The sequence below is a fragment of the Microcebus murinus genome, chromosome 21 (assembly GCF_040939455.1).
Source record: "Microcebus murinus isolate Inina chromosome 21, M.murinus_Inina_mat1.0, whole genome shotgun sequence".
NCBI classification, from domain to species: Eukaryota; Metazoa; Chordata; class Mammalia; order Primates; family Cheirogaleidae; genus Microcebus; species Microcebus murinus.
The window spans coordinates 39,946,549-39,961,513 of NC_134124.1; the positions used below are offsets into that span (position 1 = coordinate 39,946,549).

The window sequence follows — 14,965 nt, forward strand, 5'->3', positions numbered from 1 at the left end:
CGGCCCAGGTTCAAAGCTGCCGTCTGTGCGTCACTCTGCATGTTTACTTCTGTCTGTCTGTGCCTCAGTTTCCCACCATGTAAAATAGGGGTGGTGGTCACAGTACCTATTTCATGAGGCTGTTGCGAAGGTCAAACGAGACAGCGGTGCAGCCCCTCAGCGCGGTGAGCGCCTGCTGCGCCAGACCCCGGCGCTGGGCCGCTCCCGGCTCCCTGAGCGCGGACCGGCTCCCCGAGCGCGGACCGGCTCCCCGAGCGCGGACCGGCTCCCCGAGTGCTCCCGGCTCCCCGAGCGCGGACCGGCTCCCCGAGCGCTCCCGGCTCCCCGAGCGCAGACCGGCTCCCCGAGCGCGGACGGGCCTTCGGAGGCAGCACGGCCAGCGCTGGGGGGACACCGACGACGCCTGAGGCTGCCCGCCCGCTCCACGGGCGCAGACGCGGTGAGACGCCCTAGGTCACAGCGCCAGGCCGAGTCAGGCAGGCCAGGCTTTGGGCCCTGTGTCTGCACCGCGTCCAGCCGGGAGCCTTTGGCACACTCTCGACTCCTGACCCCGCTGGTTAATACGTGCCGTGGAGATAATGGTAGGGCCTGCTTTAAGGATAGCATTGTGCGTCACACACAAAGGGCTTGTCGTGTGCCTTATCATTAACGTGGGAGCTGCGGTCACCACCAGCACCGTGGCCGCCACCATCGCTGCCGCTGCTCGTTGCTACTGTCAGTGTTATTGCTGGGAGACTCGGAGAGGGGCACTCCCCCACAGCCGCACGGTGGCCTCCTGGGCCGACAGGACCCAGCCCCGGCCTCTTAAGCCTCAGGCCCTCTTGTGTCCGCTCCCCTCACCACCTCGCTGGCCCTCGCACTCTTTGTCCCCTCCACACGTGTCACGGACAGCGGCTGTCCTGCCCTGAAGCACCCAGGCCCTGTCCCCCGCTAACCTCGCTGGCTCTGGGCATGGGTCTGGGGTGCCACAAAAGGGAAGCTGGCAGCCTGCCTGCAAAGGTGCTGGGCCAGCAGAGAGCCCGGGGGGCGGTCACCTTGTGGCCATGATTTCCATGGCGCCTCTCGAAATCCTCCTGCTTCCCCACTGTGTCCAGGGCTCCTGGGCCAGGGAGCATCCTGAGGGGACAGGTTGCAGCTTTGGGGGAGACATCTGGGAACTGCAGAGCTCCTTGCACCTCCAAGGACTCCTTAAGTGGGAAAAGATTGGGACCCCAACTTCCACCAAATCTTACCTGGGCTTTGGGGGCTGTCCTCAGGGGTGTTTGGGTTCTTCGACAGGCGCGCACTGTCTCCACAGGCTCCTCTCTGACGCTTCCACGTCGTGGCCTTACCTGGCAGAGAGGAACAGAGACACGGAGGAGACAGGGGAGGGAGAAGAAGGGGAGGATGGGGTTTGCCCGTCCTCAGGGTAGGGCAAAGGTAGCTGCTTTAATAATATAAATATTACATGAGCAATAATAATTGTTACCATTTATGGAATACTTACTATGCACCAGGCACTGTGCTAAGAACTTTACATGTTATCACAGTTGATCTTCAGCACAGCTGTATCAGGCAGGGAATATTATTATACTACTTTCTGGATGGGTAAACTGGAAGAGGCTTATTTATCTGCCATATAGTGACTGTAAGCACGAAGGAGATGATGCAAAAGAAAGATAGAATCTGAGCGGAGCACGAAAGGGAGTGGTGGGGACTGTGGCAAACTGGAGAGAGTCCTGTTGTTTCTTATTGAGGCATGACATATATATGTCAACGTGAGTGAGTGCGCTGATCTTAAATGGGCCACTCGATGCTTTTTACACATTTACACCTGTGTAACCACCACTCAGACCCAAATATTTTGAGTAGCCCAAACATTCTTTCTGGGGTATTCAAATTTAATTTCGTAAAAATATGCAAAACTGTCCCAGCCAGAAGGAGTCTAAGGAGACACGACAACTAAATATAGCGTGCCCTGGACACGATCCTGGGACAGGAAAAGGATATTAGGTAAAAGTGAAGGAAAGTTGAATAAAGTATGGATTTTAGTTAATATTAACATAGCAGTATTGATTCATTCATTGTGAGAAATATACATACTAACATAAGACGTTAATGAGGAGCAAGTGGATGCAGGGAAGGCAGGAACTCTACTATCTTCACGGGTTTTTTTGTAAAGGTAAAACTGCTCGAAAACAAAAAGATTATTTTAAAAAACATCCTGCTACTACTCAAGTAAAATATGTCCATCTGAGGGCTGGATCTGGCTGGATCAGACTGGATCTGGCCTTTGAGCTGCTGGTTTTTAAACTCCAATGGTCCAATGCCCCCATTTTACATATAGGGAAACTGAGGCCCAGAATAGGGAAGCCCTTGCTCAGGGCCCCACAGTGATAGTGGCAGAGCCAGGACCCAAGGCTGCTCAGCACTGTGGGCAAAGGGTGGAGTCTGGGGTGTGGGCGGGGCTGCCAGGGTCCTGAACCTGAGTGCCTTGCTGGGGACAGGGCAGGGAGCTGCTGGGGCCACCCGGCTTCCCCTGCTGCCTCCTGGTGAGCTCCCTGCTCCAGGGATGGTCACGGGAAGCTGCCCTGCCGCTGGCCTCAGCCCCAGAGGGAGTGATCACGGGCAGTTCCTGTTTGGGAGCAGAAGGTCACCTTCCTGCTGCAGCCGGCCTCCGTGCGGCTGGGCCTGCGAGCTCCCTGCAGGTGGCCCGAGCCTCCCACGCCAGCACAGGGGGCACGGGCACAGGCTCTAGGTTGAATGTCGGATGAATGGGTAAGTGAAGAAATGAAGGAGGGAAGAATGAATGGTAAGGTGAGTGGCTAGGGGGATTCTGGGGAGTTGGAGGACCCCAAGAGCAAGACTGCAGCCAGGTGGCCAGGGTCAAACTCAAGCTCTTAGCTCTCTTAGCTCATCCATGTGACCTTGGACAAGGAACTTAACCTCTCTGTGTGTGAATTCCTCTTCTTACGACGGGGAGATAGCAGTGCCCGCGCCTCAGAGGGTTGTTGAGAAAATTGAAGAAGTTGGTGATGTGAGCGGGCGGGAAGCACTAATACAGGAGAGGAGGGAGGGGAGCCGGAGGTGATGATTTAGTTTCATGATGAGAGCTGGAAAATTGGACAAAGCTGTGAGACTGGCCATTCACCCAGAAAAGGGGGTGGGGAGAAGCATCGTGTAATGGTTAAAGCACTGATTTGGAAGCCAGGCTGCCAGGGTTCTAATCCCAACGCCACCACTCACTGGCCATGTGACTTTGGGCAAGTCACTCTGTGCCTCAGTGTCCTCACCTGTAAAATGGGTGCGATAACAGTGGTGCTGACCCCATGAGGTTGTTATAAGAACTAAGTAGTTGGCTGGTATGTGCATAGTGCTTGGATTCAGACCTGGCGTGTTTAAAACGACCGCTGACATATAAGGAGTGTTTATTAAATAAATGAGAATTGTTTTATGCCAGAAGTGCACCCCATCCCTTGAAGGGGCCCCCAGCTTCAGAAGAGCTGGAGGTTCAGGCATTGCAAACTTAGCTCCTATACCCAGGGGGAACCACCCTGAATGAAGTGACTCGGGGAGGGAGGTGAACAGTGACCAGACGCCTGTCAGGAGGGCCTCAACCAACTGCAGCCAGCTCCAGGTGGGCAGTGTCTACCATATTTTAGGAGAAGACAGAAATTTGGATTCTTACGCACAATCCCCTGATTTTTAAACATTGGCATTTAATTCAATTTTATTTTAAGGCTCTGATCAAAACAAACACATTTATTTCAAGCAGGCTGCTCTCCCAAGTGGCTGGTTTCAGCTTCTGCTCCAGTCTAGCCCTGCCAGTTCACTCTCTTTATTTTTCCCTACGTTGGAGAGCAGAGGAAGCTGCAGCCGAGACAGACTCGTGGACTCCGTTGTCTGACTACTGAGTAGCGCAAAAAGAAGCCTCCTAGTGCCCCTCCCGTCCGCAAGCCACACTGGGACCAGTGCAGCGGAGGAGGGAGCCTGAGTGGGGTCTCCCGGGACCAGGTTTTCCAGTGGCGTGTTTGAAATGCAATGGGTCAGCCCCCACCACGCCGCGTCCCAGGGCTCCCGTCCGCCAGGGAGGAGCCTGACGGAGCCTGGTGAAGGAGGTCGTGGGTGAGCTCCAGGGCAGTGAGAGAAGGGAGGCGCGTTCGGGAGAGATGTTTTGGAGGGCCTTTTTTTTTTCCAGAGAGGGTCAATTGTCATGCTCTGAGCTTGAGTCCTTTTTGTCTTTTCTTTTCTTTTCTTTTTTGTTTTTTTGAGACAGTCTCGCTCGCTTTATTGCCCAGGCTAGAGCGAGTGCCATGGCGTCAGCCTAGCTCACAGCAACCTCAAACTCCCGGGCTCAAGCGATCCTCCTGCCTCAGCCTCCCGAGTAGCTGGGACTACAGGCATGCGCCACCATGCCTGGCTAATTTTTTCTATATATATTAGTTGGCCAATTAATTTCTTTCTATTTTATAGTAGAGACGGGGTCTTGCTCTTGCTCAGGCTGGTTTCAAACTCCTGACCTCGAGCGATCCGCCCGCCTCGGCCTCCCACCTTTTTGTCTTTTCTATTGAAGACTACTCTTTGATTCCCACATACTTAACCTGTCTGCACCTCCACTTCCTCAGCTGTAAAAAGGGGGTTACATACTTCATACAGCTTGCGATGGGGATGCCATGGGACGACACAGCAGCGGGTTCAAGAGCTAAAACCGCTGTTGTTATCACGGTCAGCAGCCGCCAGCCCACTTGTTTGCAAAAGTTGTGGCTTGAGAATCTCTCACTATTGACCTTTCTTTGCCCTACCTGTCCACATGCTTGGGACCTTCACCTTGTCCGAGGAGTCACGTGCGTCCACCAGCTGCGGAGCATCTTTGCACGCCAGGTCCGTGGCTGCTGACAGCCTTGCCCTTGCAGATGAAGGCCCTCAGGGCCTGGGAGGGAACAGGACATATCCAAGGTCACCTCCAGGTGTGAATGTGACCTGCAGCAAGGCCCCATTACCTTTCTGAGCTTCCAGCTTCCTCAGCTCTAAGGGAGGTTCAGCGTGCCCCGCCCAGGCCTCCTGTGGGGACTGAGAGGTAAGGGCTTGGAAAGTGCCCTGCAGCTCAAGCCCAGCCCAGCGGGCAGTGCCGACGTGGGCCTGCTCCTGCCTGGGGTTCAGTGCATTTTAGCAGGAAAAGCTACAGAGAAAAGTTATTTCAAGTGTCTTTTTCTTGCGTGATTTCCAAAATGCCTCTGCCCCCTCCAGCTGACAAGAGCAGTGCTGGCTTCAGCAGGGACCATGCACAGGACAAGTGACTTCCAGCGGGTGACAGGGAGGTAGAAGGGAGATGGGTGTGATGGTCACAGGAGACGGGATCCCAGAGAAGGCCTCAGGCTGTGCAGTCAGACAGTTGTGGAATCAAATCTCTGGTTCCTCCAGCTGCTAGCTGTGTGAGCCAGCCAGTTACCCTCTCTGAGGCTCGCGCAGAGGGCTGCTGTGCTGAGGGGATAAGCACGGCAGCTGCACAGAAGCAAAGAGAGACCAGTCCCGGGGCTGGGGCTGCAGACCCCGCGGGGTGGCGGCCAGGGCAGGAACCACAGGAGGGGCCCCAGGGAGAAGAGTCGGCTGGCAAACCCAGCAAGGAAGACTGGCGGGTGGGACTTAGCAGCGCACGGGCACTGCCGAGGACTGGCGGCAGGGCTCAGCCGCACACGCGCGTGGGGCCGGGAGCGCCGGAGGCAGACACCGCACGTTTCTCCTGGCGGCCTGGCTCGCAGTAGGTGTGCAGCGTACGCTTTAAAGCCTGAGTTTAGGCTGAGCATGGTGGCTCACTCCTGTAATCCCAACATTTTGGAATGCCAAACCAGGAGGATTGCTTAAGGCCAGGAGTTTGATACCAGCCGGGGCAATAGCCAGACCCCATCTCCACAAAAATATTTTCAGAATTAGCCAGGCTTCATGGCACAGACCTGAAGTCCCAGCTACTCCGGAGGCTGAGGCAGGAGGATCGCTTGAGCCCAGGAGTTCCAGGTTGCGGTGAGCCGTGATGACGCCACGGCACTCTAGCCCAGGTGTCAGAGCCAGACCCTGTCTTAAAACAAAACACAAACCCTGAATGTAACATCCACTGCCTTCTGCCTCACGCCCACCCACCTCACCCCTTGCCTGCCAGTCCTGCCACGCCCACCGCTGCAAGTGCGGACGGACAGAGCTCGTCCGTCCCTGTCTGGCTGGGCATCTCCGACGAGTTACCTCCCTCTCTGACCCTCAGCTTCCTCTCCTGTGATGGCTGGCGTTGCTCCCCGGCGGGCGGGCGCGAGGGGGACGGCGTGGGAAAGCGCCTGGCAGGGCTCCGGACGCGCTCCGCGCAGTGCCGGGCCACCAAGCTCTCTGCTGCGCCCAGCGACCCCAGGGAGGTGGCAGTCAGCTGGCCCTCGGTCCCGGATGCCCTGACCGTGGGCGCTGGGATGCGCGTCTCCGAGGGGCGAGGCTCCCTCCTTCCACCAGCTCCTCACGGGTGTGCACACGGCGTCCGCTGGCCCGCGCGGCGGGGACGGTCCCCGAGCGTGGCGAACGTGAGCAGGCACTCCGGGAAAGAGCAGAGGCCCTCGGGGACGCCGCCACTCGCTGCTGTGGGCTTCGCGCCGTCTGCGGAGCGTCTCGGGTGGAAGTTCACGGGTGAAGGCTTCCGGCCGGCCGCCGCGCGGGCTGCAGGGCCACCGCGGACCCCCGGCGAGGCTCTCTGGCGCCTCCGACCCAGGCTGAGCTCTGCGGAGGGCTGTCAGGACAAGCCGGGCCTCAGCAGGAGCCCGGCCAGGCAGCCAAGGTGGGGTGGGCCACAGAGGGACAGCTACCCTTGGGATCTGTGTGCCCTGAAGTCTGAAGCCAGCGAGGGTCTCAGGCAAACCCTGCCCCGGTCTGGCCGCTGGCCGCTCGTCCTGCGTGCAAGGCAGGCCCTGTTCCGGCGCCCTCCTCAGAGCTGGGAGCGAGGCTCCCCTGCTACCGCTGGGACAGTCTGGCCCAGCACCTGCCATCATGGGGCTCCTACAGCCGCCTGCACGGGCACGGAGGGGCTATCTGCAGCGACACAGTCTAGCGGCCACCTCTGCACCTGCAGTGACGTGTGGCCCACAGAAGCCACACATGCTCTCTATTTGGTCCAGTACGAATCAAAACGTGAAGGCACAATGTCTAAGCCCACCCTCTTCCCCTCCAGCCCTCATTGCTTCCTTGGCATTTATTTAGGGTTTCTCTCCACCTTGCTCCCATGGGCAGTGAGGGGTGCTCCCACCCTCCATTCCCTGGCAAGTCCCAGAGTCTGGCCGGAAAGCCAGCCCCCACCTCCCCTGCGGCCTGCGCCAGCTTGGGCTCCAACACCTGGGCTCTCCCTCCAGGCCCTGAGCTAATTACAGGCCTCCCTAAACCCTGGCGAGGAAAAGCTAATTAAGTCAGGCGCGGCCAGTGATGTGCTGGCTACGGACAGGCACCCCGCACCTCTCTTCAATGCCAGCCCTGAAACCATGGCTGGGAGTTTCGTCTGAGTTTGAGAATAGGGTTTTATCTCTTAGGCTGATTTGGGGGAGAGCAGAACGACGGGACGTTGGCACCATGTCCAGGTGCCCGTGTGGGATTGGGGTGGGGCCTGGCTGAGCCACTGCGCAGCGAGGGAAGCATGTGAGGAGGCAGGGCCGGTGTCCCTGTGCCGCCGTGAGCAACCGTGTGGCGTGAGCAGACCCAGCCCTGCCGCTCGCTGGGGCCTCGAGCAGGAGGCTCTGCACGGAAGGCGGCCGCCGGCCGTCTGGCATGGAGTGGGGCTGGTGCGGAGCCAGCGCTTGCTGGACGCACAGGTGGCGACGGTGCCCAGCACGGGCCACGCACAGAGCAAACTCCCAAACAATATTGGTGTTCTTGGCCCACTCGGAAGCGTCTTTCGGAGCCATGAACATTCATGGGAAAAGATAGCTGAGGTTCCTAAAACCTTATATGAAAACATCTATTGGATGTTTTCCCCCTTTGAGATTCGAGGGTGGAAGTCAGGTGGGGTGGGGGCAGGGGGCGTGGGAACTGGGGTCCGGTGGGACCCCAACACACTCACCAGCTTGCTCCGCCCCTTCCTCGGCCTCCAAGCCCCTCTGTGCAGCTGCGCCTCCCGCCGGAACCCAGCTGCGACTCTCACCCCTTCCGGCGGCAACTCCCCGTAAGGCCCAGACTTGCGCCCGCCACACCTTGCTGTTCACTCGCGCTCGGCCCCCCATCGCGACAGGGGAGACCCCAGGGCAGGAAGCAAGCGGGGCAAATCCAGGGCACGGCTAAGGGCCCGCTCTGGGTGCCTCGGCCAGCGTGATGCCCAGCTGTAGGCTCTGAGGTTGGGTTTGAATCCCAGCTAGTATGAAGTGACCTAACCTGTCTGTGCCTCAGTTTCCTCCTCTGTGAAACAGGCGTGATGGTAATGATGCGTCCGCATAGGGCTGTTGTCAGAATGCAGTGAGCTCCTGTGTGCCAAGGGCTCACAGTGGGGGCCGGGCACGACCGGCGCTCCGCAAACATTAGCTGTCGCCCAGGATTTGAGAACGAGGGTCTCCACGACCCTCACCAGAGCCCAGTCCGGCAGGGATGCTGACCCCATTTCACAGCAGAGGTCAGGGAGAGGAAGCCACTTGCCCAGCGTCATGCAGAACAGTCCCTGCTCCACCCCTGTCCCCCAGAGAGAGCCCGACAGCACTTGTCAGGGAGCGGGGCTCGGGGTGGGGCTGGGCAGGGAGCGAGAGAAGGTTCCAGAGGAGAGCTGGGCCCCCGAGGGGCGCAGGCAGGGCCGGGAGAGGCTATAAATACGGGAGGCAAGGGGCTTCTAACTAGGCCGGGAATGTGTGTTAGTCATTGAGGTCAGGACGCGCAGCGGCGCTTGCTGTGGAAAGCGCACCGCAGCGCTCCCCGGCTGGCTGGCGCAGGCCAGCGGAGGTGAGGGGCGCTTTGCCGGCCAGAGGCCAGAGCGGTGAGCTCAGCTCGGGAGCACGTGGCACCCCAGACCTCTGCTGAGGGGCAGGGGCCACCCCGCAGGGTGCTCTCCGGCCCTTCTAAGCCCCGAGGAACCCTCCGCAGCGCAGGTCATCTGCCTGCTGCCCAACCCCCACCTTTGGGCCAAGGCCACAGCCGGTCCCCAGAGGCAAACAGGAGCCGCCATTTGGAAGGCGGGCAAGCGCACCCCTCCTAGTTTAGTGACTATGCACTTATTTCATGTGTCAGAGAAAAGCACAGCCAACACAGCAAATCTGTGACATTGTGGCTACGAAGGTTTAAGATAACGTCAAGTGGATGTGTATGCTTCTTAAAGGGAGCTGATGTCGAGGCAAATGCTAAGTTATGTGAGGACTTGCGGACTGGCAGACACCGCTGCTGGGCTTTGAGGGCGCTGGCCCCCAGGCTAAATGTGAACTTCCTGGCTTTGGGCTTCCAAGCCCTTCCCAGCTGTGTCTGTGACTCACACCCAACCCCACCATCTTCCCCCTGGCTGCGCCTGCTACCTGGAGCGCCCCGCATCCCTTCAGCTGGCAAGGGCCAGGTGAGACGAGCCCCCCCGGAACCTCCAGAGGCTACCCCAGGCCCTGTCCTTCCCCTGCCACCCCGCCCCACGCAGGGTCATCACCCCTGCGGCCACTGCTCCCTCACCAGTGGGGAAGACAAGCTCTGGGTCTGGCTGTGTGCCTACCTGCTGTGCCCAGCTCCGTGCCTGGGACCAAGCACAGGCCCAGGAGGTGACACTGGTCCATATTCGGAAGCCAGCACTGCCTGGTGCGAGGCTCGCCGTACCAGGTGCAGCCTCACCTCTCCGGGCTCAGTCTCCGCCTCCATCCATCAGATGGGACAACAAGCTTCCCTCCGCAGCGCTCACTCCACCGAGGGCTCTCTCAGCTCGGAGGCTGGCCACCAGCAGCGCTCCACGCGCCCTGGCTCTGAGGGTCGGCATCATCCACCGGCATTGTCAGGGCCCAGTGGAGACTCTTTATGAGCCCGTGGTGGTACGGGCCAGAGGGGAGGGGGCAAGGAAGGAGCATCTGTGCATTTAGGGTCCAGAGAAAATTCTCAGTGGCTCTCAACTCCACGCCTCTCATCTTGAAAATGGGGCCCACATGGCGCCCCTGGGACTGGGACCCAGGACTCCTGCCCTTCAGTCCACGGTGCCCCACCACCTCCCTCCCAGGCTGGGGGAGGGGCAGCCGAGGCCAAGACTCGCCTGCATGGGGACACCTGCAGGCCTCCTAAGTCTGCAGCCTCCCCTGGCCTTCCTCGGCTCCTCGTGGGGACTCCGGAGAGCCGGAGAGGAACTCCGGGGCTCCGGCTACACGAGCCGGCAGGAGAGTTCCCACTTCCCCGAGCGGCAAATCCAAAGGCTCGTTCTTTGCAGATTGCTCAGATAGGCAGGAGCAGACGTGACCTTTGTCGTTTGTTATGTTTAGCAGAGCAGGCGAGGAATGATAAAAACCTATATGCACGGGAGCCGACTATAAATAACACGCCTGTGGCTTTTTAAAAAACACACACACACATCTGAAAATTGTAGATCTAAACAAGTGTTGCCCTTCAATGTAGCTAACCACATCAGCATGGTGCTTCGGGATCATCGAGCCCGTTTCACGCGAGCTGTCGCTGCGGCTCACCACCCAGTGCCAGGGGTGGACGCCGTCACAGTCCCCATTTGGCAGACGTGGAAACAGGACGGAGGCCAGCCAGGACAGCTGTGGGTGCAGTGCACGAGCCCCGTCGATACAGCTGCCATTACTCTGGCGTCTCTGAGAAATCCGGCGTGTCTGCCCGGCGCCGTACAGGGAGCCAGGGCCAGGGCCACTCCGGAGCCGCCTGCCGCGCGTTTGCAAGCCCCGTTTGCTAGCAGGCCTGCCGGGGCTGAGGGAAGAAGAGCTAGACGTGGCGAGTCATGGCGTGGGTAGGGAAGTGCCAGGGGAAGGTTCGAATGAGAAGGTGGATTCTGGGGCACGGGAGGCTGGGGGCCTCCGAAGGGGCTTGGGCTCAGCACTGAGAAAGGAAAATCGCAGAGGAAGCGAGAAGATGCTTGGCCGGCAGTTTCGGGGGCATTGCCACGCCAGGGCCACCTTGTCCCATGCTTCCCTGTGGGCAGAGTGGCGAGTGCTGGCGAGCCGGGTGGCAGATAGGAGCGGGCTGTCCACACGGGAGAGGGTCAGCAGAGACCCAGGGCTGGGGCCAGGCACAGCGGCAGGGGAGCAGAGTGAGGGAAGCCAGGGCAGAAAGGGGCCTGAGCCTGGAAAGGCAAGGAGCTCAGGCGCGTGCCGGGAACTGCGCGCTCTCGGCGTGACAGTGACCTTTCCCAGCCGGGTCTCAGGGAGGCAGACGTCCTGCTTTGCAGCACTTGCCAATTGCTGTGGTGTCGGTGCTCGCGCCGGGCGCCGTAAGCCACCTGGCGGCCGTAAGCCACCGGGTGCCGGGCGCCGTAAGCCTCCGGCGTGAGGGCGCGGGTGCGCAGGGCCGGCTCCCACGAGCGGGAGCAAACAACTCGAGGCAGCAGCACGCCGGGCCCCATGAGACGGAGGTGCTGCTGTCCTGTTGTGTCAGGGAAGGGAGGAAGGAGCCCGTGGCAAATCTTAAGCTGCCATTGACTGTGCAGGTCACGCACGGCAGGGAAAGTACCTGCGGCAGCATCTCAGCGACTCTCAGGACAGCACTCCCAGGTAGGGATCATCGCCATGTTACTGGGGAAGAGACAAGGACCAGAAGGGTGGAGGGACTCGGCCAGGTCACACAGCCCAGGCCTTAGCCCCGGCCTGTGTGAGTTCAGAGCCCATCGACTCGAGCCAGGGTGGTCCTGGCACCTGAGCTGGGGCTGGGCTTTCAGGCAGGGGCTTTTGGGTAGGTGCCTCTGTGTGCCTGGCAGCTGAGAGCCCCCAGTCAGAGGAGAGGTGGGTGCCCGCCCTGCGGGAGGCCCTCAGCCAAGGGACACCCCTCCTGGGGAAGGAGCAAGGCAGAAACATCCCTCGTCCCAGGACGGAGCACCCCAGGAGCACCCCTCGTCCCAGGACGGAGCACCCCAGGGCTCCGCAGCCCCTTCCTTCGGTGCGACCGAGTATCTTCCTGCCGAGCCCTGCTTCCAGGAGGCAGTCCCCTCATCACCAGGCATGTAGTAGGTGCTCAATTAATGCTGAAGAAATGAACCAATGATGTCTTCAGATTCTCTCTCCTTTTGTTGGAAATCAAAAATGAGATCCTCTGTGACTGAAAAGTACTGTCGCCTCTGCAGAATAGAGATGGCTAGACTTCACTGAGCACCGCCGTGTGCACACGCATATGTGCTGCTCATCTGTGCCCCCACACTGCCGCGATTGCAAGTGTGATCATCCCCGTCTCACAGACATAGAAACTGAAGTTCAAATTGGCCAACTGAGGAGCACAAGGCCGCCCAGCATTAAGTGGCAGAGCTGGGCTCAATCCTGCATCTCTTAAATCCCCAAGCCCCTGCTCTATGCTCTGTGTGCCCTGAAAGAAATAGCACCTTATAGCTGAGACTCCACTACTGCTTGCAGAGATCCTTCCATATCCTTTTTGTTTGTATTTGGTCATTGCAAACCAGCCCATGGGGTTGGCAGGCCAGGGAAGCTGTGGGGAGGAGGTCAGGACTCCCTCCTGGGCCACGGCTGTTGTTCCACCTCGGCTGGCTCCTGGTCTAGGGCTTTCCGCTGGTGAGCTTGGAGCAAGAGAGTTGGTCCAGCCTTCCAGGAGGGCCGGGAGAGTGGGCCACCCAGGCCTGGACTGTCCCCACTGGTGGCAGGCCTCCTTGGAGAGCCTGTGTTCCTTGGAACCATGTCTGATGAAGATGGGTTCTGAGCAAGGCAGCCCCACGAGGTGACAGGGGCTTTTCTTATGGGGTTAAAGGGCTTCCCTGGAGCGAGCATGTGCCCCCTGCCCTGGCTTCGCTGCAGTGTGCCCACGGCATGTGGTGGCCCTTATCTGAGCCTCAGGCTCCTTATCTGTAAAATGGAAGGGTAGGGCTGGACAGAGGGGCACGGTAGCATCTTCCAGCCCTGAGGGGCCGAGAGTCTGTATAACCCAGCCCCAGAGGCCGATCTCAAAAGGAATTCCTGGAAGTGTTTTGGGCCCGGCAACCTCTGGGCAATACGTGGGTAGTGTGACACCTGGTGGGTTTAAGGAGCACCATCTCCCGAGGACAGCCTTGCCTGTCCTCCCATTAGGCCTGGCTCTGGCCTGTCATCCTACCCCTTCCCTGCTCCCCGTGGCCACTTGCTGTGCACCCCAGCAGGACCAAAGCACTGCCCAGACCTGGAGCAGGCAGTGAAGAACAGGAGGGGCTCGGGAGCCAGCTGTCTGAGTTCGGATCCCAATTGTGCTTTCTGGCTGGACAGCCTTGGCCAAGCTACCTGACCTCTCTGTGCCTCCATCTGACCAGCTGTCAAGTGGGGTGACAGTCCAAATGCCTTAAAGGGTCTCTAGAAGGAACTGAGTGAGTCAACGGGTGAACAGCTCTAAGAACAAACAGAATCTGACAATCCTTCAGTTGAGGCCTCCTTTCCGTGAGCTCTGTCATTTGTAGGACAGTCCTCTCCTCTGTGCCCGCACTCCTCTCACCCGGGTGCCCAGGGTGTGGGAAGAAGCAGCTTCTGTCAAATGGGGTGACCAGTGGGGCCAGTCTAGGCCTGGGAGGGAGCACTGGATTGAGAGCCCTTCAGCCACAGCCGTCATCTCACTTCCCCGCCACCCTGGGGGCCGGGCCGCTCCCTCTCTCCTGGCCCTCCCGGCAGTTGCCCTCAGCGGCACATTCAGGGCTCCGTGGCGTCTGCTGCATGTCCTCATCCCCCAGCACGGGTCCCCCAGTGGGACCCGTGTCCTCCTTGCTCATGTGTCCTGGGCCCAGAGTCGGCCAGGATCACAGTGTGTGGCGTGGAGGGCGGGACATGGCTGTGCTGCCGCTGGCCGCGTCGCGGCGCAGAATGTGTGGTGATGAGGCAGGCCCCTGGCTGAGGCTTTGCGGCCACCATCCCGCCGCACCCCGCGGCGGTCTCTACACGCTCTTGAGAGTCGACGCCATGGGCTGTCCCGCTCACCCCGTGTCCTCAGCACCTAGCACAGAGCCTGGGAAGTGACGCTCCATGGATACTTGTGGAATAAACAAGCAGACGGAGAAGCAGAAGGCATGTGGCGTCATGCCCATCTACAGATGGAGAGCCTGAGGCCAGAGAGGTTGAGGGTCTTGCCTGAAGTCACCCAGCCCATGGGGGCGCAGCAGGGCCTTGCGCGAGGTCCGCCGTCTCCAGGTCCCAGCCTCCTGGCACCGCCCTGCTCCCTTGCTGCCTGTGGGCGCCATGGAGGACTGAGAGGCAGATGAGCCCCTCGAGCCCCAGAGGGTGGGCGTGAGTGACAGGGAAGGGCTGTGCTTGCTCTGAGAACCCAGCCGCATGGAGCCTCGAAGGAGTGAGCCCGCATCCCCTCTGCACCTCTGCGCGCCTCCAGGGAAGAGCCGCATCCTCCTGCCCCCAGCTTTGCAATCCTGGCCCGTCGCCTCCCCTTGCCAACCCTCAGTTCCTGCGCCAGCGAAATGGGGTGCCACTGTCCACGCAGCAGGGCCACTGGGCGGAAGCAGGTTTAGTGAGTGTGTATGAGCGTGCAGGTCAGCGCGCGGGAAAGCTCTCAGCAGAGGCAGCTGACGGGGCCCTGCGGGCTCCATGCCACTCGGGCTAGACACGCAGACACCTGGGGCGGCCGCGCCCCATTCCCTAACCTCTTACTGGTTATGGTCCAGCAGTGTCGGCCGCCCCGTGGGGCAGCAGCGAGGCCTGCCAGCTTGCAGCCATTGCCCTCTGCTCCCGTCCCCCCGGGAACCCTCTTTCCCTGCCGGGCTGCAGCCTCTGCATCAGGAGAGCCAGCCAGAGATCACAGGCTCTGGGGAAGGCGATGCCACCTTCGCATCCGCAGTCCTGTGCCGTGTCGCTGTGCACGCTTGAGCAAGCTACGCACCCTCTCTGGC

At 60.0% G+C, this 14,965-nt stretch overlaps 1 protein-coding gene across 10 annotated transcripts in view; it reads left to right on the forward strand.

Moving 5' to 3' along the window:
• Window positions 1-14,965, forward strand: part of ATP2B2 (ATPase plasma membrane Ca2+ transporting 2) — a 361,816-nt gene that overhangs the window by 165,898 nt on the left and 180,953 nt on the right. The gene's annotated exons all lie outside the window — the stretch shown is intronic.